Source organism: Monodelphis domestica, chromosome 8 (genome assembly GCF_027887165.1).
Source record: "Monodelphis domestica isolate mMonDom1 chromosome 8, mMonDom1.pri, whole genome shotgun sequence".
NCBI lineage: Eukaryota > Metazoa > Chordata > Mammalia > Didelphimorphia > Didelphidae > Monodelphis > Monodelphis domestica.
The window spans coordinates 107,400,173-107,424,419 of record NC_077234.1 but is presented as its reverse complement, the minus strand read 5'-3'; the positions used below and the strand labels follow the sequence as shown (position 1 = coordinate 107,424,419).

General features: G+C 35.7%; 1 long non-coding RNA gene across 1 annotated transcript; it reads left to right on the top strand.

Annotated features, from left to right (window-relative positions):
• The first annotated feature begins 10,896 nt into the window (after window positions 1-10,896).
• LOC103099547 (uncharacterized) lies at window positions 10,897-23,938 on the top strand. The gene is made up of 3 exons (XR_008913989.1): window positions 10,897-10,972; window positions 21,754-21,890; window positions 23,247-23,938. It is a non-coding gene; the product is annotated as an uncharacterized LOC103099547 (long non-coding RNA).
• Window positions 23,939-24,247: the final 309 nt, after the last annotated feature.

Below are 24,247 nucleotides of genomic sequence, written 5' to 3'. Positions count from 1 at the left end.
ATCCTTTTAGTAATCCACACCTGAGTAGGCTAGAATCTCTGAGTAAGTTTTTTCCTCTTTGCTCCTTGTAAGTTCACAAGTTGCTTGACCTTTATAGGTACTTAGCACCTCTTTGTATTAATTCTAAAAATAGGCATGGCTTAAGTATGGGTGTAAGTATTTTTCATTGTTCATCAAGGAGTTTTCTCCCCTAAAGCAGGCTTAAGTACGGGTGGAGTAGAGGTCTTCACAATTTTGATCTAAGTAGAGTTCTCACTGTCCAAATGGAGAATGGTCCCAATAGGGAATTGTCCCATTGGAGAATTCCCCAATGGGGAATTTTTTATCATTCACAAGTCTGAGAAATTTCAAGATTCACAATATTGTCCAAAATAAAGGGGGCTATAATCTTGCTTTGTCTGTCTTTGATTGACCAAAAATTGGATATTTGTTAAAATCTGAATTCCACAATTTAAGAAGAATTTTTATGAGATGGTAAGCATTTGGAAATGGAGGATGAGAATGTTGAATAAACTAGTAACTGTAAAGATGGAGATTTGAACCCCAGACTTCAATCCCCAGAAGTCCTTGGTACTTCCCAGAATTCCTTATAATCTCACCTGAGTGTGAGAACACAATTTTTACTTAAAGGGCTCTCTGCCTCACAAGAGACTCTCTTCTTTTTTTTTTTTTTTAATATATTTTATTTGATCATTTCCAAGCATTATTTGTTAAAGACATAGATAATTTTCTTTTCCTCCCCCCCCCACCCCCCATAGCCAACGCGTAAGTCCACTGGGCATTAGATGTTTTCTTGATCTGAACCCATTGCTTTGTTGATAGTATTTGCATTAGAGTGTTCATTTAGAGTCTATCCTCTGTCATGTCCCCTCAACCTCTGCATTCAGGCAGTTGCTCTTTCTCGGTGTTTCCACTCCCATAGTTTATCCTTTGCTTATGAATGGTGTTTTTTTCTCCTGGATCCCTGCAAGTTGTTCAGGGACATTACACCGCCACTAATGGAGAAGTCCATTACGTTCGATTATACCACAGTGTATTAGTCTCTGTGTATAATGTTCTCCTGGTTCTGCTCCTCTCGCTCTGCATCACTTCCTGGAGGTTGTTCCAGTCTCCATAGAACTTCTCCACTTTATTATTCCTTTTAGCACAATAGTATTCCATCACCAACATATACCACAGTTTGTTCAGCCATTCCCCAATTGATGGGCATCCCCTCGTTTTCCAGTTTTGGGCCACCACAAAGAGCGCAGCTATGAATATTTTTGTACAAGTCTTTGTGTCCATTATCTCTTTGGGGTACAGACCCAGCAGTGCTATGGCTGGGTCAAAGGGTAGATATTCTTTTGTCGCCCTTTGGGCATAGTTCCAAATTGCCCTCCAGAATGGTTGGATCATTTCACAGCTCCACCAGCAATGAATTAATGTCCCTATTTTGCCACATCCCCTCCAGCATTCATTACTTTCCTTTGCTGTTATGTTAGCCAATCTGCTAGGTGTGAGGTGATACCTCAGAGTTGTTTTGATTTGCATCTCTCTGATTATAAGAGATGTAGAACACTTCTTCATGTGCTTGTTAATAGTTTTGATTTCTTTATCTGAGAACTGCCTATCCATTTCCCTTGCCCATTTATCAATTGGAGAATGGCTTGATTTTTTGTACAATTGATTTAGCTCTTTATAAATATGAGTAATTAAACCTTTGTCAGAGGTTTCTATGAAGATTTTTTCCCAATTTGTTGTTTCCCTTCTGATTTTAGTTATATTGGTTTTGTTTGTACAAAAGCTTTTTAGTTTGATGTAGTCAAAATTATTTATTTTACATTTTGTGATTCTTTCTATATCTTGCTTGGTTTTAAAGCCTTTCCCCTCCCAAAGGTCTGACATGTATACTATTCTGTGTTTACCCAATTTACTTATGGTTTCCTTCTTTATGTTTAAGTCACTCACCCATTTTGAATTTATCTTGGTGTAGGGTGTGAGGTGTTGATCTATTCCTAGTCTCTCTCACACTGTCTTCCAATTTTCCCAGCAGTTTTTATCGAATAGTGGATTTTTGTCCCAAAAGCTGGGATCTTTGGGTTTATCGTATACTGTCTTGCTGAGGTCGCTTTCCCCCAGTCTATTCCAAGAGACTCTCTTCTTCCACTTCTAAGCACACACGTCTCTCTACTTGGCATGCAAGATGTAGAGTAAGTGGCTGTGAATGGGCTATTCTGCCCTAGACGTATGCTTTTCTTATTCTATATTTTCATATTTCCTTGATTTCTAATAATCTTAATAAACCTCATAAAATATAGTACTTTTAGTAGAGAAACTAATTTAACTATTACATAACCAAGGTGACAGTGATATCAGAAAAAAGTGGTCTATAGAAAATAAGATTTAGGGGAAACAAGTTAACTGACTTCAAATGTTTAAAGACAGAGATATGACAAAGGAACTATATTACCTTCATATGTCACTGGAGAGATATGGAATTTCAATAATATGCATATTCTATCCTGGAATTTATGGATAAGTAAGGAGAAAATACAAAATATAAAACAAAATATTGCTTTATAAATAGAGAATAGCAAAGCAAAATATATATTCAGGGTTATTTCTTATGCTCAATTCATATTGAATTCAAGCAATCTTGACTTTTTTAATGAGTTTGTTCCACTTGATTCTATTTGCTTGTGGTTCCATTCCCTTCATTGGTTTTCATAAGAATATTCCTTGTGCAGTCTACATTGACTTCTGTCTATAATGTCTCCTTTTATTCCTCACTAGCTCATTTTTATGTGTTGCAGCAGAATGTCATTCTTTTTTTTTCCCCAAGCACCCATATCTTTAGCTATATTGCCTTTTAAAATCTTGGACATAGAATAAAATAATGTCTATAATTTTTTAAAGGAAATTATTTCCTAAAATCTAAGAGTCATTGCCAAGGCTAGAGAACCTTTCTTTTCCTATTAGGGACACATTGCTAAATGTGACCAAGACTTTGAGATACCTTTTTTCACTATTCTATTTTTTTAACAACTAACTGGTAAGACTTAGTCAATAAAGGTTAATGGTGTAAAAGTTGTCCAAGTCTAAGGTAGTAAGTGGTCAGAGAAGGAATCTTTTTAATCACATTAATATTGTTCAATATAATTATTCCCTGAATTTTAAAAGCAAATGACATTCTGAATGGAAACTTAAGGTTGTCAATCAATGTACAAAGATTTATTAAGTATTTATTCTGTGCCAGGCATTAAGAATGCAGAAGAAGGGAAAAAGCTTATAATCCAAAGAGGGAGACAAATTGCAAACAATTATATACATACTCTATAAAAATAAATAGGAAATAATTAATAATATGAGGGCACTAGAATAAAGAGGATTTGGGTAAAGTTTCTTAGAGATTAGATTTTTGTTGGGACTTAAAAGAAGCCACATAAGACAATATTTGGAAATGAGGAAGAATGGCATCCTCATGGAGTATAGCCAGAGAAAATGACCAGAGCTGAAATACAGAATATCTTTCCTAAATAACACAGATCACTAAAATTAGGGCTTTGGGAGGGAAATGATTTGTAAAACAAAGTGTTATGTAAATGTCTATTATTTTAATACCTTCAAAGCTCTTGTTTTGGATAGGAACTTGAAGGGGTAAGAGTTATCAAGGTCTTTTACTTTTTTGAGAATAAAATTTACTTTAATATTTTTGTAATGATTAAAATAATTCATACTCATATAGTACTTTAAAGTTTGAAAATCTTCATCAAAATAACCTTGATTGCTTAGTATAACTATTATTATTCTTATTTTAGAGATTAGAAGATTATGACCATGAGAGTTTGTGATTTGTTCATGAGTTTAGAACTAATATGTCTGAGCCAGGATCTGAATCTAGATTTCCTCATACATAAATCCAACACTATATTCTCTAAGCACCATTTCAGAGGCAGGATGGAAAATGGAAGAGAAAGAGGGACAGAGGAAATGGAAGATTAGACAAAAAGAATAGAGGAGAGAAGGGAACACAGGGGAAAGAGAAGAAAGGAAAAGGAGAGAGACTGAGGAAGTGACTGAGAGACAAAGAGCAGAGAGAATGAGAGAAAAATGGATAAAAGAAGGGAAGAGGAAAAAGGAAACAAATTGGAGAATCCAAAGGAGTGCACTAATTAAATTCTGTAGGGCATTTAATAGAGCATGCATTTAATAGAGTATGCATTCAAAACCATCTGGGTAGTAGTGAACTTTAGCAAATATTTCTTCCTCAAAAACAAGAAGAGAAATAGAGAGAGAAAATATGAAATAATTTTAAGGTTCAGAGGAAGAAGCTAAGGGAGTTCACATTGGATGGCCTTCATTGGATGGCCTCCATTGGATGGCCAAACTTGGTTTTATTGTATTGATAATTTTTGTACAATTTGTAAAACATCTGATATCTTGCTTACTGACAGCTTAACTCATTTATTTAATGGACTGTGACTGATCCAAAACATAGTAGATGACAGTTTCATAAGTTAGATGACTGGATGTAAGGCTTATTCCAGTAGGGCTTGTTAAAGGTCATGTCACCATGTCAGGCTGATACTCATTTGCAACATTTAAAAAATGAGGATATAGCTTTCTGAGCTAGTGACTCATTCTTTAGTATGACAAGTTGAAGTTACCTAAACTATATTCCTCTGGGTCCTGGATGCTAGGAAAGATCCTCACAGGCAGACTGCTTTTGAACTTTGTTGTTCAATCTAGTCATTTTTCACTCACATTCAGCTCTTGGTTACCCCTTGTGGGGGAGTTCTTTTCTTTTTTTTTTCTTTAAAAACCCTTACCTTCCATCTTGGAGTCAATACTATATATTGGTTCCAAGGAAGAAGAGTGCTAAGGGCTAGGCAATGGGGGTGAAGTGACTTGCCCAGGCTCACACAGCTGGGAAGCGTCTGAGGCCAGATTGGAACCTAGGATCTCCCATCTCTAGGCCTGACTCTCAATCCACTGAGTCACCCAGCTGGCCCCACAGTGTGGGGTTTTCCTAGCAAAGATACTGGAATGGTGTGCCAGGTCCTTCTCCAACTCTTTTTACAGAGGAGAAAATGAGAGAAACAGGGTTAAGTGACTTGTTCAAAGTCATACAGATAGTGTCTAAGGCTAGATTTGAAGTTAGGAAAAGGCATCTTCCTGACTCCAGACCCATCATTCTATCCATTGGGTCCCCTGACAGCCCCACATCTTCCCCTAAGCATTCAGTATCTAGTTTTCATGGAACCTCTAGATGCTTATTGATAATAGTTTTAGGTTTACTTCTGAGCTTAAGATGTATTTGTTGCCTTTGCCACTTAGATGATTTTAACTAATTAGCTCTTCAGGAGGAATAACTTTTCTAAGCTGAATGCCATTGCAAAGTACTTTCAGTGTGACAAGATGACATAAAAGTTAGAACCTGCTCTTGGGTTGAGCACCCTGGTGGTTTTGCCAAATGCATTGGTTGCTCAAATGGAAACTCAATACTAATAGTTAGGGGTGGAGATGAGAAGCTGAGTTCTCATTTGTTGTTTTCATTCTACATTTCATAAGGAGAATGATTCCTATTGAGTATAGGTCCCTTTTCAATAGATTAAAAATGATAGTGAGCTGGAATAAATTACTGGATTTAGGGGCTTAATGGAGCCTGGCTGCTTATCCATCACAACTACTTTTACTCAAATTATGAAGGGCTACACAGGTCATTTTGCCTTGTTTCATTTATGATGCTGAAAAATAAGACATATAAAGCTAAACAAAATGTTGAAATTTGTGGCATGATCAGTCTGCTTATTTGGGAGGTCACAACAAAGAAATGTAATAAGTTTAGTTACCCATACAGTTCCTGGGGTAATGTCCCTCTAAATTCCATTTGCTCACACAGATGGTAGGAACCCACTTTTACATCAGAAGTCAACCACCTTTAGCAGAAGCAATTTGTCAAAATTTCCTTGACCAATTCTATTTCAATGACTTGATGGAAGCATATAGAAGATCTTTACCTCTTTATCTCGCTTATGGAGACTTAAACTGATGAAATAAATCAATTCGATAAATATTTGTTAAGCACTGAATTTGTATCAGGTACTGTGCAAAGAACTGGGGAGACACATTTAAAAAACAAAAACAGTTCTTCCCTCAAGGAACTTAAAAATTAATGAGGGAAGTTATCAAATAAAAGGAAGCAAAAATAAAATAGGTGCAGGAGTCCCAGCAAAGGAACTTCCTGTTCCATTGAGTCTAAACAAAGCAGAGCTGCTGATAAAAAGTGGAGATTTACCTGGAAAGTTTGGATCCCAGCCCTCTAAAAGAAGGACTTTGGGAAGAGTGTGGTGATGTACCTTCTACCCTTTCAGTCAGACCCTGGGGAGTTGAGAGTGAAATTATCTCTGACCATCGATTTACAATTACCTTTTCTAAGAGCATCTTTCCAATTTTTTGATGATGTTCTTCCTGAACCTCTGACATATATGTGTGTCTTGGCTCTGCTTTCATTCCAACTTCAATGTCTTCCATTTATATAGCCTTGCCCCTGTCCCTCGGGTTTATTTCTCTGGATTGTTCTTTGGTTTTTGAGAATGAGATGTTGAACTCAATTACTTTCCTTGACTAAGCAAACATGCATGGCTGATTCTTCGTTGTACAATCAACTATGAGACACCTGTTTATGGCTCACATTGAGGCTCTAGATGCTTCTTGTAGCATGACCTCATCTGTGTGATTGGTTAATACACTATATTCTGTAAATAGTTTCACAAACTCAGGAGAAATAGATGGTTTTGGGGATTTTACTTTTTCTATTCATACCCTAAATGAGGAAGGAAATTGCATAGATAATTTTTCTTACCTCTTTCTCCCTAAAAATTCTTCCCAGTATCCTCAGACCTTCCATAATTAACTTTGTTGAATTAACCCTGCTTCATTTAATCTCACTGGAAATTTCACTGGCTATGTCTCAGCTACAGTCTCACCCCGGAACTTCTTTCAATAACTGGAACCTTCTCACATTAGAATATCCATTTATCCTGTGATTTTCTCAAGCTTGAATTTACTTCCACTCTATCAACCCCTTTCTCCTATTCGAGGGTTCCTTTCTTGGCTCTCCCACCCTCACTCAGGGGCTCTACATTGTGGAAGAGCCCAAAATGATCAATATTCATTCTCCAATTTATGTTTCCTACTTTTCAGGCTTGAATAGGATGCATCTGTGTAGATACATTCTCTCTGCCTCCCCTCCTTTTTTTTTTTCCAAATAATTTCTGTATGTTATCTTCCTCATTTAGATGTAAGCTCTTTGATGACAGGTATGGGCTTTCCTTTTGCTTTTATCTGTAGGCCCAGAATTTAGTACAGTGCTCAGCATATAGTAAGTGCTTAATAAATACTTCTTACGTTGCCTTGAGACCATGTTGCTTCTAAATACTTGTTAAATTGAATTGATATAAAGTGAAATTATTGCCTTGAGATTAGAAGTTCTACCTAAATGATTCATTTTCTAAATAATGAAGTAAATGCATGAGTCAGCAGTCAATGATAGTTATGTGCTTACAAAAAAAATTTATTTTCAATGCAATATGCTAGAGTGGATTTGGCCTAGTCCCAATCTAGACATGTTATCTCTATTGTCCTCTCCAGTTATTCCCTGGAGCTTTCTCCCTCAAGGCCACTTAAAGCAATGGCCCTCATCCAATTCTCATCTTTTTCTGTTTAAATCCTTAAGCCCCTTATTGGACCACCCATTAAACTCCTGTTTTTCTTCTATGGCAAGGTAAATTCTCTGGAGGCTCATTTGCAGAGAAAACAGCCAGGTCCTGAGCTCAATAAACATCTACAGTTTAACAGCCCCACTAACATCTCCAGGCTATCTCTGATGACTCATCAATCAGATCTTTTCCTCTCCTCCCCACTATTCCCTCCAAAAGTATTTTTCCCCCTTAAATTATTAAAGTCTCACGAATAGTTTTTTTTCCAAATGCCTTATATTTAATAATAGCAAATAATTCTGAATAACTGTAATAAAGGGGTCATTTTGTGATAGTCCCAAATAATTTTCTGAATAATTGAGATGTTGATTATGTGAATTATTAAGATCAGCTTTCTTGGATTCTTTAAGGTACTTGAAGATTTTATTGAGATATTTATTTTCTAAAATTAATTCATTACTCAAAGAAAAGAACAACAAGGTATATAGGGATTAATGATTACCTGTATATTTTAAATGCTCAGAATTCATTATAAGATATATAAACAAATCTTTTTCTAAAACTAGTTATTTGAGTGATAATTCAATGTATATATATATATATATATATATATATATATATATTCAGGAGTAATAGAATATTTTAAATGTCAGGATTGGGATCTCTTTTCTTTTCTCAAATAATAAAAATGTTGACAACCTCATTCCATGGAGGAATTGTGAATATTAAGGTGAGTTCTATGTATTGACCTTTGACAGACTATCAAATAATTGCATAGATAGCAAAATGGACATAAAATTCAATAGTTATTTATTATGAATAATTACATTACATGTTATGAGTTATAAGATATTTTTAAAAGGTAATCATTCTTACCTTAAAGAAGATTACAGTCTGGTAGCAGAGGATGATGCTTATAAATAAATATGATGTAAGTAATAATTCAACTACTATAGCCATCTTCATGATTTACAAAAACTCAGATTCTTGGTGATCATATTCTCAGCACCAAGAAAGGTGAGGAGAAGGATGAGAAATATAAGAAAATCCCTACTCCTTGTGGGAGATTTACATGATTAATGTGAATCTTAAAACTTCTCAGGCTGTACCTTAGAAGATTTGGTTAAGTTTTTTTCCCCATTTTAACAATGGAGGTACTTGATTAGGAATGCATTGATAACTTTTAAAATTACTCCACCCTACTCAGACAGTGCCTTAGGGGAAGATAAAGTTGTAAACTCCTGATTGAACAATGAAAGTCCCCAACTCATACCTTATAGTAAAGCTAGAACCTTAAGCTAGATCTATTTTTAGCTCTAATATAAAAAGGTGCTAACTACTTATAAAGGTTAAAATAGTACCTAAAAGGTTAAGCAACTTACAGAAGGCAAGCTTAACAAAAGAGGTGTGAAGTACTCAGAAGATATAATCTACCCAGAGAAGGTGAGAACTAAAGAGTGGTGAGAACTAAGAATGGGAAGTCCTGGGAAAAAACATCTACTGTGATTGGTATATGTGAAAATTTAGGGGAGGTGACATAAGAGAAAATTTCTTTACAAGGAAGTCAATTGAATTCAGTTGGGACTCTGAACTCAGTTCAGTTTGGAAGTTGAATTGGAGTTCAGGGGTTCAGTGGAGTACTGGAGCTTGCTTGAGACCATCTTGTGGTGAGTGATTAAGACTGACTCACTCTTGGCCTAGGCCCTTTCTACTATTTTCTCCTTCTCTCTCTCTCCTTCCCTTAATTCCTTCATTTGTATTAATTAAAATCTCCATAAAACCCAGCTGAGTTGGGTATTTTCATATTTGGGAATTTTCCCATGGCGACCAATTAATTTTAGGTTTTAAATCAAACACTAAAAATTATCTTTACAGTTTGGCTGAAAGCTTTGCAGTTTTGGCAATTACAGACTTGGCAAAAAAACACATTTTCATGGTTACATTATTGAGATGGGAAATTTACATACAGGAACATATAATGAATGAGAAAGTAGATTCTTTATTTTGTGATCCTTCTTTTGTCTCACCTTAATTTAAGCCTGGCTTTCTTCCACTTTAAATGATTTTCCCTGCCCAATGCAGATGATGTCTTGATGTCTTTATCAATTGTTCCCAACTCACTGTATAAGAAGTTGGAGTTAGTATGCTCTTCTTTCTCCCCAGAACCAATTTCAGATCATTGATTACTTATTTATTAATTCTTTCATTTGTTGATTTATCTATTCATTCATTCATTCCCTCATCAAAAATTGATGAGTACTTACAATGCAATAATTTGTGGGATCATATGCAAGCCTAGAATGGTGTTTTCTTACACTACTTTCCAGAGTTCCCTTAAGGGAGATGGGAAAGAACAAAAGGACAAATATGAAAATAATCTCAAGATGTATAGACACACTCAGCACAACTTTAAAAATATTTCTATGTGAAAAGTGAATGGTTAATGATAAAAAAAATACAGCATGCATTAAGTAGTTTATACTTTTGTAGCAGCAAAAAGATAGGTCATCTTCTTTGTGAAATAACTATTGTTAACTTGGGGAAAACACATAACTACTAAAGTAGTCAGAAAAAACAAGTCATTAATCAGGAAAGAGAAAGTGTTCAATATTTGACCACTACAGAGAGCCAAAGGCTCTGGCACTCTGGCAATAGTATCTCTGAGAGGATCACCACTCTATATGATCTTCTGAAGAACAATAGAAATGGGGGAACCTTTTTTGGGGGGGGGTACCTTTGGGGAACTTATATATCTTTGGGGGAGTTAAGGACCTGGAAGTATGATGGATTGACATTCCCATGGCTACAAAAAATGAGAACTTCAGTTTATACTGACAGGTTGTAAGCAGGCTTGGGAAATAAACCTTAGCCAGAGGCTGGGGTATCAGGGAATGGTCTACTTACAATGGATACTAAAAGGAGCGTTCCTGCACAGTGTGAAATTCAGTTTAACTACACCCTACTTATTCTTTAGAATTTTAGCCACCAGGAAGGTATACACCCCCACTTAAGGATTAATTGTGGGGGAGGAAGGTCTGTGGTCTATGACCCATGTGTGATAGCAAGTGACAAATCAGAAACAACTGACTGCCTCTCTGGGCAATCCAAAGCCAAGTTTAAGCCACCATTGGGATATGTAAGACAAAGGAAGTGACACAAAGAACTGCCTTTACATTATGTGGTCACTTCCTGTGAGATCTTCGCCTTGGAACTTGACTTTGGAGGAGCTGGGTCTTGAAATCTCAGACTGCTTCCCCTTGGACTGCCATGTTGTGAGTGAAAATGGTTACTCCCTTTTCTTGGCTTTTCTGGAGTCACTAGTCTCTGGAGAGACCCCTCATCTTGGAGGACGTCTTGTGGCTGAAAGCCATGTTAAATTTCATCCTCTACCACCACCACCACCACCACTTGTCTGGGGCCTCTGAATTTTTACCTGATTCAGACCATGCTGGAGCAGCTCTCGCTCTCTTTCTCTCTCTCTCTCTCTCTCTCTCTCTCTCTCTCTCTCTCTCTCTCTCTCTCTCTCTCTCTCTCTCTCTCTCATTTCCTTAATTTCTTCTCTCTGTTGTAAATAAAATACCTAAAGCCATTCTGACTTAAGCAATTCATTGGGATTTAGTCATTAAATCCCTGGCAACCAACTCAAAATATATCAGTCCAACCATAAATTTTACCCCTTACAGGTTTAGTCTTCTTGGGGATATCTCTGAAATAATGGGGGTAACTTTTAAGACTAAACGGGTACTTGACATTTGATTGGATGGGCTAGCCCCATCTAAGCTAGGATAACAAGCACTTTAAGGTCTATTGTTCAGCCTGAAACTGGTGAGTCTGAGACCTCCCTCGAAGTGAACTCTCATGGGACAGGGGCAATATTGGGGTCTGCAGATTTCCAGTTGATACTATTATATGGTTGATATGGAAATTCAAATGAAGAGTTTAGTTTGGGCTGAGAAGACATTAAGGAGGACTAGAATTTCAGAGTGCAGTAGCAGCATTCTAGGAAGGCAAAAATGCTTAAGAAAGTCTAGAAATGGTAAAGCACAGGACCAAGGTGGGAAATTGCAAACAATCTAGTTTGATAAGACTGTAGGATATGCATATTGGAAAACAGTCAGAGATGAAGTCAGGAAAAAGTAGGGCAAGATCTAACCTTTCAAAGCCAAGGATCATTCTCAGAAGCATCTGCTTTGATGTCATATGTAACACTGAATTATAATTCTTTCACCTCCTCAAGTCTAATTATTTTAATTTCTATTATGCTTTAGTCACTGATAGATAAAGCCTAAATTATAATAACAACAACAATAATAATGATGGCTAGAATTTAGACAGTGCTGTCAATTGTTTTCAAGTGCTTTACCTGTTACCTCATTTGATCTTTTCAACAACCCTAGGAGATAGGTACTATTATTATCCCTGTGCGAAGTGAGAAATTAGTGTATTTTCAAGTCATTAAAAATTAATATCTAAAGGTTGTTCCTCCCCCACGTTCCATTCTTATAAAAAGCTTTGCAGCTTTATGTGATTCTGTCTGGAAATTACGCTGGGCAGGAATCCCAGGCTGATGGTGTTAGATTCCAGAGGTACTCCTGACCAAATCTTAAGTACCAATCTTGAGTACCCTTATGTCCTAGAAGACTCTCCTATTGTATCTTTGTAGCCCCTCCCAGATAATCCAGTTGTGAGCTATACCCCCCCCCTTTGTATCTGCCTCTAACCTCCTGGTCATTTCTTTAAAATATTGATTTACTTGGATACTTGGATGCATCCATTGTGAAGCTATTCTCCAATTTCTTGAAGATGTTAATAAGTTTGAATGCAGTCCTGGTAAAGTCAATTTAGAACTATTCAACATTGTCTCCAACTATTGGGAAATGTTGTAATCCCTTCTGAGAGACTAGATTATGTAGGAATTCTCCTATAAGTAAGGGATTTTTCTGTGAATTTTTGGGCATCTGCTTTGGGTCCATGACCTGAGATGGTACCCCTTTCCACATCACTCTCTTTCTATAAAGCTTTATATTTTAAATGATTGATTTCCAAGGTCATATTTTTTAATAAGTGGTAAAAGAGGGTGAACCTAGAAATTTCCAAGGTCCTCTCAATTTCCACCCCACACATCCCCATTTTACAAATGAAGTATCTGAGACAGAACAAGTTTAAATGATTTGTTTAGAGTGACACAGTAAGTGAATGTTTGAGGCAGGATTTTCATTCAGGTCTTCCTTACTTTGCTACTGACCCTCATCATTCCTCCTAACTCTTCTTCACAGGAGGAATCATTTCTCCCACCACAGAATATCCTTGCCTGCTCCTCTAGTTGGAAATGAATTCTCCTTTTTCCCAAAATATATACATTTTTTAAAAAATTACACTCCCTTGGTACTTTGTTTTACTTTTGGGGTGTGTGTGCATGCCTTAATTTTCCTACCACATTGTAAATTCATTGATGGTGGAGACAATATTTTAATTATCTTTTATTTCCCCAGTACCTAATATGGGTCCTTGTACATTTTTGATGGTCTATAAATATTTATTGAATAGTTTGAGAACATTGTGGCATTTTCAATCACTTGTAAGGGGCTTAAAAGAAACAAGTTTCAAGATGTGGGTTAGCAACCGCACTATGACTAAAAAGAATTTTCAACCATTTATTTTTGAATATTTTATTTGCGTGTTTGAAACATTCTTAGTTTACATTAAAACTGTATCATTTAGGTGCCAACTGCACATAGTCCACCATACCAATTTGCTTTTTTATCCCTTTCCAGCTATGTATAATTCCAAATATTAACAATGCTAAACATCTTAATCTCATCCAATCCTCTATTGTTCAAATCTATCCTTCTAAGTCTAGCATTTTGAATAGTATTTTAATGAAATTCAATATTTAATGGTCTCGTAGCAAAGAGCAGGATTAAAAATATGATAACATAAAACTTTGCGAGAAGGTATTACACTTCTGACATGCAATTCTTATCAAAGACAGAAAGGAATGCAATTCTTTTCTTTAACAGAGAGGCTAGACATGTTAATAAATGACTTACAGAAGAGTTTAGGAGCTAGTCAATTTTGTTGAACTTTCTTGAGAATAACTGGGCTGGGGAGATAGAGAAAGCTGAAATGGACTTCGTTCAAAAGGAAGAACTCCATAAAAATAATATTGTGTGATGATCAACTTTGAATGACTTAACTATTATCACTAAGACAAGGATCCAGGACAACTCCAAGGGACTGATGATGAAAAAGGAGATCCACCTCCCTAGAAAGAACATAGCAGATTGAAACATACCATTCTTCACTTTATTTCCTCTGTGAATTTTTCTCTAAGGAAAGCAATATGTATCTTGTTTCATAATATGTTGAACAAGGAAACATGTATTATGTGAAAATATATATTTCATGTGGAGGGTGAGGAGGCAGTGGGGAGAAGGAGGGAATGAAGAGAAATCATGATTTGCAAAATGTATGGAAAAATATTTAAAATTGTATTGATATAGAATCCAGAAAGAAAATACAAATTAAAAATAAGTAATTAAAAAAGGAATCACTCCAGCTGAGAGACCATGGATTAAGTTCATGTGAAGAAGCTGCTGATGGACAAAAACAAAAAATCAGTAGAGAGTATTATCTTTGGCTTGTTTAAATAACATCTAGAATTTGTTCAGATTTTGGAGCCATAAAATATTTTTCTCTATTTTTCTACTTTTTATAATTAAGTAAAAAAAATTTAACATTTTGCCACTATCGCCTTCCTTCTCTGGTCCCCCTCTGAATTTCCTTTTTCTCTTTTATGAGACATATATGCACATGCCACATATATGGATATAGGCATACTTATATTTGCACATATGTGTACACACATGAGTATATTATCTATGCTTTTGTGTGTATATATGCTCTTACATGTGTACATGTAGGTGTGCATTAAAGGCAAAGAATTGGCAAAGTAAATGATCATATATTTTTTTTCTTTTCAAATTTGTTATTACTGTCACTATTCCTGGGTAGCACAGTAGATAGAGCATTCAGCCTGGAGTCAGGAAAATGTGAGTGTAAACCCAACCTTAGACCATCCTAGCAAGTTGAACCTAGGAAAATCATCTAACCTCTATCCTTCATTTACCCCCATTCTAAAATTGAGATAATAACTGAACCTACCCAAGGTTGTTTTGAGTATTAAACAAGATAATATTTTTAATTTTTTTTTTAATTTTTAAAATTTAAGTTAATTTGTTTAGTCAATTTAGAACATTATTCCTTGGTTACAAGAATTATATTAGTTCCCTCCCTCCCCTCCCCCTCCCCTTCCCACAGCTGATACGCAATTTTATTGGGTATTACTTGTGTCCTTGATCAAAACATATTTCCATGTTGTTGGTGTTTGCATTAGGATGTTCATTTAGAGTCTACATCCCCAGCCATATCGCCTCAACCCATGTATTGAAGCAGTTGCTTTTTTTCTGTGTTTCTACTCCCACAGTTTTTCCTCTGAATGTGGATAGCATTCATTCTCATAAGTCCCTCAGAATTGTCCTGGATCATTGCATTGCTGCTAGTAGAGAAGTCCATTACATTGGATTGTACCACAGTGTATCAGTTTCTGTGTACAATGTTCTTCTGGTTCTGCTCCTCTTACTCTGCATCAGTTCCTGGAGGTCATTCCATCTCACATGGAATTCCTCCACTTTATTATTCCTTTTAGCACAATAGTATTCCATCACCAATATATACCACAATTTGTTCAGCCATTCTCCAATTGAAGGGCATCCCCTCGTTTTCCAATTTTTGGCCACCACAAAGAGCGCAGCTATGAATATTCTTGTATAAGTTTTTTTCCTTATTAAACATTAATATTTTTAAAGTTCTTAGGACAGTGGCTGGCACATAGTAAGTACTTATTAAATATTTGTTTCCTTTCTTCTAATCTTGTAAATATTTTCCTCACCACCAGCTTTCCTTTGTAATGAACATGTAGTCCAAGATAAATCAAATTCTGGTCCCTAATTAATCACTTCTCTGACAGGAAATGGTAAGCATGCTTCATCATCAACCTTCTTAAGCTAAGATTTATTATTGAATTGATTGCATTCTTAAAGCTTTTATACATCTTTTCTTTTATAATATTGTAGTAATTTTAAAAAAATTTATTCTCTTAGTTTTGATTTCAAACTGCATCAATTAATGTAAGTCCTCTCAGTTTTCTCTGAATATGCTGCTTTCATCATCTCTTATGGTACAATATGCTTGCTTAGGTTAGACATCACCCTAATTCATCATTGGCTTTACACCTGTCAGTTACTCAGCTTGGTTTAGCCCATCTGCTGAGGTGATTTACCAGGAAGTGGCTGATGCATGCCTTACAGCTTCTTAGAGCCACAGGTGAGAGTTGGGTGAGAAGTCAAAAGCACAGGTGGATGACCAGACATTTAAAACTCCAAAATCATCCACTCCATCCTCCTGACTTTTGTCTTGCAACTGGACTTTGATGACTAGAAGACAAAAATGAAGCTAATAATTTTCTGCAATTCTATCTTATTTAAATCTAATCCAGGTCAAGACATCACCCTTTATTGACAATGAAAGATGAATAGCAACAACATAACATAATAATATTCTATTTCCTTCCTAAAACACAGTTTGTTTAGTTATTCCCCAATTGATGGGCACCTAAGAAGTTTCTGGCTTTTTTTCCCCTAAAACAAAAAGGACAGCTATAAATAATTTTAACATATATGCCTGGATCTATTTCTACATATTGAGTTTTGTAAAAAGCAAATAAAAATGAGTTAGTACTCATCTGTCTCTCATCACTTATAACCATTCTTTTTTTTTTAAAGTTATTTGCATTTAGGTTGGTGAAGTGATAATGTAAATTATTTTCTTTGTTCTGCAAACTTCACTTTGCATCAGATAATGGAAGTATTTTCATGCTTTACTATTCTTATCATACTTGTTGTTTCTCTTAGGACAGTATTATTCCAATGCTTCCATTTACCACAATTTATTTAGCCACAAAAAATGCTGCCATTAATATCTTCATGAATATGGAAACTTTTAACAAAAATAATAACGTCCTTGGGATGTGTCTAGCAAAGTGCAAGAACATTTTAGCCACTTTCTAGAATAGGCAAATCAATTCATTACATCATGAATGATTTATCAATGTTCCCATCATTCCAGAAACCTCCTAATAATGAGTATTCTAGTTTTGGTCATCTTTTAGTCATTTAACAAATATTTGATTAAGAACCTGCTTTGTGCCAAGGATTATGCTAAACACTGAATATAAACTATATATTTATATTTCCAATCTTTTTTTCTCCTTTTGTATTTAAAATATATATTTTCTATGCATTTATTTTTACAGTCTACTTTGTAATTGACTAAAAAATAAAAAGAACCACCACCGGAACAAGTACACATTATCCTATAAAACTAACTTTTACATTTTCCATGTCCAAAACAGTATGTCTCATTCTGCATTTTAAGTCTGTTACTTTTCTATATCAAGAAAGAGTTGAGTAGCATGTGTAGGTTTGGTGTTCTAGAATCACCATTTTTCATTGCAGTGACTAAAGGGCTTTTAAAGTTTTGTTTTTTTCCTTCAAAATGTTATTTTCATTTTATACATTTTTCTCCTAATTTACTCAGTTAAGGCTGTATCCATACATATGTCTTCTATTTCATCATTTCTCAAGATGTAATTTCACATTACCATAATTTGTTTCACTATTCCCCAATAGGTAGGAACCTCTTTGTTTTCTAGTTCAGTGCTAATATGAAAGAATCATCATAAACTTTTAATGTATGTATGTCTTTTTCTTTCTTTGATCTCTTTTGGGTATAGGCTTAGTTGCTGAAAAGCTGAATAAAAGGATAGTGACTTTTGGGGCACAGTTACAAATTGCGTTCCAGAATGATCAGATCAATTAAGATCTTCATCAGTAATGTACTAGTGTGATTTTTCTCCAATATTTTAACATTAGTACATTTGTCATTATCCTCTTGTTATCTATGTCAATCTGATAGGGGTGAGCTAGACCCTCATAATTGTTTTAATTATAGTCTCTGATTTTAGTGATTTAGAGGGTTTTTCACATGGTTCTTAATACGTGGAATATTTTTCCTTTGAAAATTCTGCTCAATATTGTTGACCATTTATCAATTGTGGAGTGGATCCTATAAGAAATTTGATTTTTTTCCTATTCATATTAGGGATATGAGAGCTTATCAAAGTAATCTGCTGCAAAAATGCACCCAAAGCATCTAAATAAAAGTGTTGTTTTTTTTTAATTTTTAAACCCTTATCTTATGACTTAGAATTGCCACTAATTATTGGTTTCAAGACAGAAGAGTTAAGGGCTAGGAAATTGGGGTTTAAATGACTTGTCCCAGGGTCACATGGCTAGGATGAATCTGAGGCCAAAATCGAACCCAAGTCCTCCTGACTTTAGGCTTGACTTTTCATCCACTGAGTCACTCAGCTTACAAGTATTTCAAGAAATTTAAATGATAATTGGCCAGAAGCATTGGAATCAGAGGGCAAGGTAGGAAAAAAAAGAATCCCAAAATATCCTCCTAAATGCTATATCATATTGAAAATATTCAGGAATGTCACAACCCAATTTCAAGGCTTCCTGGTCAAGGGAAAAAAATTCCAAAAGCAACAAAAAAGAAAGCATTCTAGGACAAAGAAGCCTATGTCAAGATCATATAAGACTTTTTAGTTGCTGCTTAAAAAAGATGAGGACTTGTAAATGCTATTTTACAAAAGGGGAAAAGTAACAACTTACTAAACTAAACTACTAAACTACTAAAATTACATATTTAGAAAAATACACTACAGAGGGGACAAAGGGGCCTTTAATGAAATAGAGTATTTCCAAGACTTCTTAATAAAGATATGAAAACTTAGAAAACCTTATAACAAAAAAAAAATTCAAGAGCAAAGTAAAATATGAAAAGGTAGACAAATTTGTTTATTTAAAGGAACTATGAGGAGATGAGCTGCAATATTCTAATAAAGTAAGAAACAAATATTTTCTCAGGAGCCTATGAGTAATTTTAGTCTATCAGGATAAGATAGAAATTGAGAAAGAAGGCACTGTGTTAGAGAAGAAAACAGGAAGAAGGGAAGTAAAATCATTATTACATAATAGATTTATAACATGAACAGTATTTAAACATGGAAGAAACGGTGAATGAAGAAAGAAAAAGAGATAGAAGGGCAAGGGAGAGGAAAGGGTAAAGAGACGGAGAGAATAAAGATACTGTGATTAAGAAATACATTAAATTCAAAGGGGAAATATAAAGGAAGAGGTACAAGGGTGTGTGACTGAGAAGTGTTGTAAGACAGCAATCACTATTTTATGAGAAAATATATTTCATGCTTATTCTCCTATTAGTCCATAATTAATTAATCTCCACACATTTCCTTTCAATTGAACATGTAATTTCTCTTTATTTTACATATGCTCTTCAATTAAATATATATATATATATATATATATATATTCAATTTGAATTTCCATTCCAGAATGTTTAGAAATCTTCTATTTCATTAAATCTTAGTTGTTTTCCTCCCCACCCCTATTATAAGTTTATATTTAGTTTTGGTAGATTAGTTAGCATTGATTTTAAGTATTTATTTTTTGTTTTTGGAATACATTACAAATCCTTCTTTCCTCTAATGTGGTAACTTTCAACTACTGTACTATCTTTACTCTGATCTCTTAGATCTTTCATTTTGGCTGCTTGTATTGTTTTTCTTTGTCCTGAAAGCTCTAGATTTGGGCTATGATGTCCCAGGGAATTTTCATTTTGCAGTTTCTTTCAGGAGGTGACTAGTGGATTCTTTATATTTTCACTGTGCCCTTTGGTTCTAGGATGTTTGAGCACTTGTAATTCAAAATTTCTTATAATATGATATCCAAGAATATCTTGTGGCCCAAATTTTCAAATAAAACAATAATTCTTAAATTATCTTGACCACTTTTTCTGGTTGTTTTAGATGATACAGACATACATATATTTCTTCTGCTTTTTAAATCTATTTTCATAGAGTACCTCTTGTTTCATTTAATCATGCTTTTCTCCTTGGCTTATTCAAATTTTCTGAGTGATTACTTCTTAGGTAAAATTTAGCATGTTTTCTTTTAAACATTAATTTCAATTAATTTTTTTTCTTTTCTAACTTCTTGATCTTCCATCTCTTATTTAATTTATTATATACATAATATGTGTATATATAGATTCTTATAATGCCTGCACCCAGGACATTTTTCTTTTCATCCAAGGTTTTTTTACACTTTTGATATGACTATATTTCTTTTTAGGTACTATTCGCTACATGTCTCTCACTTCAGTTTATTTCTTCATGATTTAGGGGATTTTCCTTTGTTTGCCTGAATGAGCAGATTCAGAATCTGGACTGCAAGGTGTGAGTTTTGGTTTTACTGCACCATTATACTCCCACAGTGCCCTATAGGTTAGCTCATCTCATTCCTGAGCATGGTGGGATGGATTTTACATGACAAACACATGAACACATACAACAGCACACACATGTACATGTAAAAACATACACACATCCATACATCATATACCTTTAGAGTTTCTTTATATGCAGTCATTGGTCTATTGGAAAATGTTGTCTATTTTATGTCTTTGTTTTACCTCTGTTCCTAAGAACAGACATACATCCTAGGAGGGCCTAGGTTTTACTTCTGTGATATGGGTAGGGTTGGACATCATTTATATTTAAGAGAATTTAATTTGATAGCTTTTAAAGTAGTTCTTTCTAAGTATCAAATATAGAGCATGCCACATTTATCTTTAAGCTTAAAAAAATAAAGGCAAAGATTTAGAAATATGTCATTACACAATATGCGATGAAACATGAATTGACAGGCAAAAGCATATATTTTATTCGGGGGGTGGTCTTTATAAGAGTTTATGTGTGCATGTGTTATTTTTGTTGCCTAGAAACCAACACTAGAATATTGTTTTAAGACAGTAAAAATATCCTCTCTCCCTTCCTCCTCTTCTCTCTTTCTGTGTCTCTCTCTCTCTCTCTGTCTCTCTCCCCATCTCTGTGGTCTGTCTACCTTTCCCTCTCCCTCTCTCCCTTCCTCCCTTCCTTCCTCCCTTCCTCTCTCTCTCTCTCTCCCTCCCTCTCTCTCTCTCTTTTTCTCTCTCTCTCTCTCTTTCTCTCTCTCTCTCTTTCTCTCTCTCTCTCTCCCTCCCTCTCTCTCTCTCTCTCTCTCTCTCTCTCTCTCTCTCTCTCTCTCTCTCTCTCTCTCTCTCTCTCTCTCTCTCTCTCTCTCTCTCTCTCTGTCTCTCTCTCTCTTTCTCTCTCTCTCTCTCTCTCTTTCTCTCTCTTTCTCTCTCTCTCTCTCCCTCTCTCTCTCTCTCTCTCCCCATCTCTCTCCCAGTGCAAAAAGACCAAATGACCATTACACTGTACTCTGACTCACAATTAACACATCCTCATTATTACTTTGAAATTGCTCCCTTTGGATGGGCAAGCCGGCAGGCAAGTGACTGATTTAAAAAGCAAGGCCAAGCTGCTTGTGTTAATTGGCCAGCAGGGGGTGGCCAATTTCCTGTTTCCTATAAACCTAGGATTGACCCTGTCATTTCTGTCCTGTGGCCAGTCTCTGATATATTGAGCACTGAAGACTGGAAGTCACAGAGTCTTTTGCAGAGTTTGCTTTGCACACAGCAACCCGAGTTCTGCCGCTGTAGCAAATGATTTTCAAATAGTCTCTTTAGTAACAAGGCAAAATGATTCAAGTATTGTTAAACTCACTGCAGTGAAAGCTTTACATCATTTCATTTATTCTTTACTATATACCTGACTCCTTATCACAGGAGAGCTAAGGGCACTCGCAGGAAACTCTGAAGTCTAAATGTGCTATTTATGAAAAGCTAAACAGAATAAAACTGATAACAGTTCTATGCAGGATGCACCACAAGCATTCAGGTAACACACGGGTGATCCATCATTTCGCTCCATTGTACTCAAGGATTTTTCTTTCCATTTCAGATGATAACAACGATGACACAGAAAGGTTTCAGCCTTGCTCCCCTTCCCCTAGCCCCTCTCTCAAAGAAAGAACCATCTGTTTTGAAAATGACCCATGGAAAGTGGACAACTGGAATAACCCAAGCCTCATTCGCTAGGTAGAAAGGGATGTTTTGAATCAAATCAGACTTGGCTTGTCCATTGGACAAAGAGTGGTTACCATTAACTGGGCTTGGGTATAGGATGAAGAGGAGAGTCTGGGCAGAAGAGGGAAGCTGATTAGTAATGCAGGCTTTAACATTGCTGAAAAGAAACCGATAGCCAGAGAGTCCAGGCATTCTTTACCTTTTGTTGACCATCTGTACCTATAAGCTCCCCTAGCAGAGAGCCAGCTCACTTGGGACAAGAGAGCAGAAGGGCATCGCTTCCTCGACACGAGAGAGAGACCCAAAGCCACGCTAAACCCCATCAATTAAAATTCATTAGTCCTGTAGGAGCTGCCCATTAGACTGTTGAGTGTGCACAGATGCCGCTATTACAAGCCTGACACCAGTAATTAGGCACCAAAAGTGGGAGGACTTCACAGACTATTTAGCAAAGATATGATTTCTCTGTTCTTGCATAAACTTTGCCATAACTTTAATTGCTCTGAATTCTACATACCTTGGTCAAAAGAAATATTGCCTTTCTTATAACTGCCAGGATTGTTGCTTCTAATTAGGTTTAAGACATAGCAAAATAGATGAGATTACTACATGGGGGGAAAAGTGCTATGCTATTATAAGTGCATTAGTTATGATAGATGTCTATACTTAGTCGAGAAAAAATTAAAGTGCAATTTATTCTTCTGCATTTTCATGTTTGCTGTCATTGCTAACTGATGGCTTGTCTTTGGAGTGCATCTGTAATGCTCTAAAATAAATAAAAAAGAATCAAATCCAGTAAGTCACTTGTTACTGTATCTTGCTCAGCACTGGGCCTGTTGGGAAAAGAACTCTCTTTTGGATGTACTGAGTCCAACTTTTAAAAATAGTAAAATCTAAACCCGAGGTGGACTTCTTACATAGTTCACAGAAAAAAAATGAAAACAATTGACTATGAAAACACTTTTAAAACATATTCAATCGAGTGAGATTTTAGTGAGCCACTAAGAACAGATCATAAATACCTTTAACAAGTGAGATTTTTCTGATTAAAAAAAAAGAGAAAGAAAGAAAAATTAGAAAAAGAATAAGGGGAAGAAGGAAGGAAAGGCAGAAAGAAAGGAAGAGAGGAAGAAAAACAGTAAGAAAGATAGTAATCTCTTATTTAATCCAGGGAAAAGGGTAGATTTGAGGAATCCAATAATAAAGGGATGGTAAGCTGGACAAACAACCTTAACTCTAGCATTACAAGCCCCTTAAGGGAAGAGCCTCTGCAGCATGTAGATTAATAGAAAAGGCAGATTAAACAAGCCATTCAGAGCATCCCTGACTATCCCTCCCTGCCTCTCCACACTTCTTTTTCTTTCAAAGAGCTTTGCAGAGTGCCCTCATTAGGAACAATCTGCTCAAGCCCATATTTCTCCCTGGAAGAGCATCACACTGAGGAAACAGGAATCAATGGGGAAAGCATCAACAGGACAATCAACCAGTCCCCAGGAAAGCAAGAGAGCTATGAAAACAACAGCTTGTAAAGCATGTCAGGCCTGAGTCAGATGCTGCTTTTGGACTCTTGTTGTCTGGCATCTGTGTCTGGGAATAAGAACTGTCTCCTGTTGTGTTCAAGGCACCAACTTTCACATTTAGGATGTATTAAGGTAAAGAAGGAGAATGTTTAAGGTCCATAACTATGCAGAGGAGATAATTAATTTAAAAATATGATCTATGAAATTATAGGAAGGAGATAAAGGTAACATCATGTCTTCCCCCCCCCCCAATCATGTTTTCCAATGTATTGCTGTCCTCCTGAATGAGAACTGACCTTGGAAAGAAATATTCCCCCACTTCCCCAAGGTTAAAACAGAGCAAACCGTGATGTGCTGCTAAGAAATAAAATATAGGTTGACTTTCTCTTCTATGTTAATCCCCTAACAAGGGAGAGCACTGTATTGCTTTAAGAACTATGCTTTTCTAAATAACTTGTATATGTCTTCATGACTCCTTTCTTTAAGGTATGGATATAAATGACTTCTCAAGATGCAGAGTTTCTGTCAATAAACAATCTGAATATAATTAGAGACTACATGAATATAGAGCTATAAGGGAGTCTTCAAATTTTCTTATTATAATTTTCTATTCCCAAACAAAAATTGAAGTGGCAACTTAATTGCTCTGAATCGAAACATCACATTACTTCATTGGATTGGTATTTGCAGAAGACAATTAGGCCTCTCCCCAGTTGAAGGAAGCTATCAATGTTAAAGAAACAATTAAAAATAGTCTGAATCTTAGAGAACAGTAGGGCAAGTAAAATACACTCCCCCTTGGGAGTAAAGTGCTTGTCCCTATGAGGTAAATTACCTCTCTGAGTGAGC